Source organism: Adiantum capillus-veneris, chromosome 28 (genome assembly GCF_014529385.1).
Source record: "Adiantum capillus-veneris isolate H3 chromosome 28, ASM1452938v2, whole genome shotgun sequence".
Taxonomy (NCBI): domain Eukaryota; kingdom Viridiplantae; phylum Streptophyta; class Polypodiopsida; order Polypodiales; family Pteridaceae; genus Adiantum; species Adiantum capillus-veneris.
Genome location: NC_140958.1, coordinates 16,171,455 through 16,176,016, shown reverse-complemented (window position 1 = coordinate 16,176,016; position 4,562 = coordinate 16,171,455).

Here is a 4,562-nt window from a genome sequence, read left to right as displayed (position 1 = left end):
TGGAGCCTGATTTACCCTTGTAATTTTCTGTGGTAAAAGCGCACATTTGTAAGGCCCCCATTATGAGGAGAAGCCATCGTGCGTGAAGGAAAATCACTCACTGGAAACCAAAATTTTCACAGACAAGAATCAAGTTCAACTTTAAAGGCCTCGGGGGCGGAGGGCCCCGAGACTTTTGTTTTCGCCGGAATATTCTTTTTCGCCGGAATATTATGGCCGGAAAGTGGTCATAAAACAACCGGTCGGTTGGCCAGTGGCCGATGGCCGGTGGTCGGAAGTCAATGGCCGGTGGCCGGTGGCCGAATTCAAAAGCGGACTTGTCTTCTCAAGGGCGGCCACACATAGGCGGATTGGAGGGTCCGATTTGGACTTATTCGCACAAGGGCGGCTACACATGGCTGTCTCTCATAAGAGAGGGCAGCCCTTTTGGCCTATAAAAGGAGGCCATTTCTACACACATTTCATAGTGTGAAATTGATGCAACAAGGTGAGTGTGAGGTGGTGAGAGTGAAGCAAGGTGGGAGCTCCATTAAGGGTATAATCCCTTTGTAAACTACTTCTTGTTTTGAAGTACTAAAGCCATTGAGTGGCTGCTTTCCCGTGGACGTAGCCCACATTGGGTGAACCACGTATATCGTGTGTACTCTCTCTCTCTCTCTCTCTACTGTATAATCTCGTGTATATAAATTTGTCTCTCTCAATTATCTATTTAGCTACGTCTTATTTCCTAACACTTGGTGCTACCCTTCTTAGACCTTTTGCAAGACATGTGTTTGACGAAAAGAATTCCTTCGAACAGGATCAAATTACTTCTTTGAAAACTTTCCACTTGCATTCTAATGTTGGGTTCTCTTGATACTCTATCATGCTTAACATTTGGTCCACCATATCAACATATATAAGTGCTCGTTTGAAGTGTAGACGTAGGTAGAAATGATTCACATCATGATTGGAGGCTACATGCTCGGGCCGTTTACCACACTTGAGGTCAATACATAACATCCTATGATCTGATTCCGGATTCCATTCACCAAGTGTAAAGCTTTGTATGCAGTCTAGAGTGGCTTCCGAGAACAGAATATAGTCAATCACGGTATCACCATTGTGCTTTCTACATGTAAAGTCATTGGTGCCTTGCCATAGAGATACACCATTTGCAATGAGCATTCCGGTACTATTGCACATATGTAAAAGTGACTTTCCATAGTGATCCAGTTCTTTTGCATCATTAGAACTTTGATTATACATGTATGAGTCATCCATTCTTCTTGAGACATGGAGCATGTCAACTTGTTGTGTGTCGTGATCTAAGATATGTATTAGACGGCTTTGCTACGCAAACACATGATGATGTGGAGGAATTGTAAACACAGATTTGTACCTCCACACAGATGACGGGGAAAGGTGACACAAGTAACTCCAAAGAGTTACAGAGAGACATCAAGCTCCTCAGGCGTGACCTTCATAAAATGGAGAAGTAGTATCAAAAACAGTCAATCATGACTACTATCGAGCAGCCCAACACATTGCGGCCACCTCCAGCTTACACAAAAAATGCACCGGGTCCTTGCCCAATTTGCAAACACTTTTTCCACAGCTGGAGTGGTCACTATAGAATATCTTGCATCCACATGTACCATTGCCATGTCTCCTACAAAACATGGTAGATAAAAAGGAGTGCCATGTTTGCAAGGATTTGATTGACGAGCTTATGTATTCTATGGTCAAAATGGAGAAAGACTATCAATGCTTAGTGGCGACCACTGCAAGGGAGAGAGACTCTATTTTGGATAACCTAAGTTTATCTTTGTAAACATCATAACCTGGAGTGGATTGTAGTAATTTTTGATTATTGTATATGCCCCCCTTGTAATGAAAGTTGAAGCCTTGTAAAACTTGCAATGACTTTTTGGATCATGGTATATGATGCCCTTGCAATGAACGCTGAAGCAAACTGCCTTGTAACCAAATGTGGATAAATTGATATGTGAATGTTTTGATAGTCTTACTTGGTGTGTACAGTATCCTTATAAATGCAAAGATTGTAAAGCCGCCCATTAATTCAAGCAAGAAAAATTTAAGATGATTTCTAGATACTAGAGTAGTCATAAATAACAAAGTGTATAAAGGTTCCAATGATTCAAGAAAACAAACTTTTTAATTCATAAATGACAATACTCAAACTCTCGTGTTGAAAGACAATAAAACTGTAAGGTCTCCAACCCGCCGACACCAAAAGCGGGATGGTCCCATTGACAGGTCTCTAGGCCTACTAAAGTCAAAGTCTTTAAACAAAAACAAATTCCATGGAATTCACCCTTACCATTGGCAATGGTTTAGGTTTATAGCCCTATAAGAGACCTAGTCCTATCTTGCAGTGGAAACAGGACCCTATAAAAAACAATTCCGGCCCTAAATCTTCATCCTTTAGATTAAGGTTTCCTTAGCCAACGCTTTTTTCCCTTTAGCATATGTGAGGGCACAGCCGCCGCTGGTGGATTCCTCGTCCAAGTGGAAGAAGTTTCTAAACATTTTAGTGCGCGGGAATGGATAGTTACCTGACTAATCAGGTCCACCCGTCCATGATTGACAACCTTAGTCAATCCCCACTTACCACCCCGCACTCACACATGATTCTATTGTTGTTTAATTACTACCCCATTCTTTCCACAATTAAAATAATGATTCCTTTTTAACTTTTCAAACTGCATTTCCTTAAGACAACCTTTGAAAACAGTATTGAAGACATTCTTTCAGAAAACAGACATCTTTAAACTTAAGACAAGGTACTGTCATTTTAAAGTATCACTGACCAATACTAACTTGTCTCAAGACCACCTATACAGGGGTGAAAAACAGCACCCATTCCTTATTTATATAACCGGGGTGGAAAAAGTATTCACCCAAAGTCCGGGCGCCCATACGCCAAAACTAGTTGCCCATACAACCGGGCAGTTCCTCTAGGATAAACTTAAAAGTACTATCCATAAACATAAACAAGCACGGGGTAAAGACTCCACACGTGCGGAGGTAACCAACTCTTCCATGATGGTATCTCCATCATTACTCATTACCTAGAGTAAAATATTTCCAAGGAATTAGAGGTGTCTTGAGACAAGCTGTCTTAAGGATGGTCAAAAATTTCTTTCCTAAGTCAATCAGTCATAACCCAATCATTCCTTTCCTAGTTACAATCATTGCTCGTGGGTTTCGTGGAAGTTACCTTCCATTTACAGCCATTTTTTTTTTCCCTTCCTAACCTTACGTATGCAATGCTTAACTTAAAATAAACTCTAAAAGCTATTAATGAAATAATAGAAATCCACCTGGGATTGATCATCCATGTACTGTGGGGCAGGTGCCCGTAGACTCTCCTCGGTTGGCCTATGGCTAGGCCCTGCTTCATGGTCATTAGTTGCTTTGTTGCGCTTGTTACTAACATCTTCTTCTTCAGTCAAAGGATTCCCCCTGGTTCTCTTGGGAGCCATTTCGGCAGCCTTATAAAAATACTTAATCCATTAGAAGATTAATTGAATAACCTTTATTTTCCTTGTTTACCAAAAATAAGAATTTTTGGAATAGATAGGGATCTTTAATCGTCGATTTAATAGGTTACTCATCCCATAAATTAATTATGCTATAAGTAATTTTTTTCCCATCCTTCAATAAGGATTTTGGACCTCAGTTAATTATTTGGCAATCAGATAAATTTATTTCCTGATTTTTCTTGTCCATTATATACCAAAAATCGGTTACTTTTGACCAAAATGCATACCTAAACTATTTATCTAAGGTTAGGATAATTATCATAGATTCCTCAAGGTATATTCCTTCTTTGGTATTAATATCAAAGGATTTTGGTTTACTTTACTATATTTTCCTTTTTATTTTTCCAAAAAATTAGAGTAATTTTATTGGGATATATAGTTAAACTAATTTTCTACTAGTAGCATAATTACCACGGGTTCCCTGAGGTCTAATAAACATTTGATAAATATCTCAATTCAATTTAAATCTATTTTTTAATTTCCCCTATTTAATTTGTCTAAAACTCAGAGTTTTTCTACTAAAATAATTAGCTAAATTAATTATCTGAGCTTCTCCTAATTATCACGGGTTTTTTAATACCTAATTAACCCCTGATAAATATATCACAATATTTATATTTAATTTACTAATTTCCCCTACTTAAATTACTCAAAAAAGAGAGTAATTCTTTTTATGTAATTAGCTAGATTTATTTTTTGAGCTTCTCCTAATTATCATGCGTTATTTAAAACCTAAGTAACCACTGATAAATATATCACAATATTTGAAATCCATTTACTAATTTCCACTATTTAAATTACTCAAAAAAAGAGTATTTCTGCTAAATTAATTAGCTAGATTAATTTTTTGAGCTTCTCCTAATCATCATGGGTTCTTGATCACCTCTAATAAATATATCATAACATTTGAAATCCATTTACGAATTTCCCCTATTTAAGTTACTCAAAAAACAGAGTATTTCTGCTAACTTAATTAGGAAAACTACTCACAGAAGTATACGATAATTTTCCTAG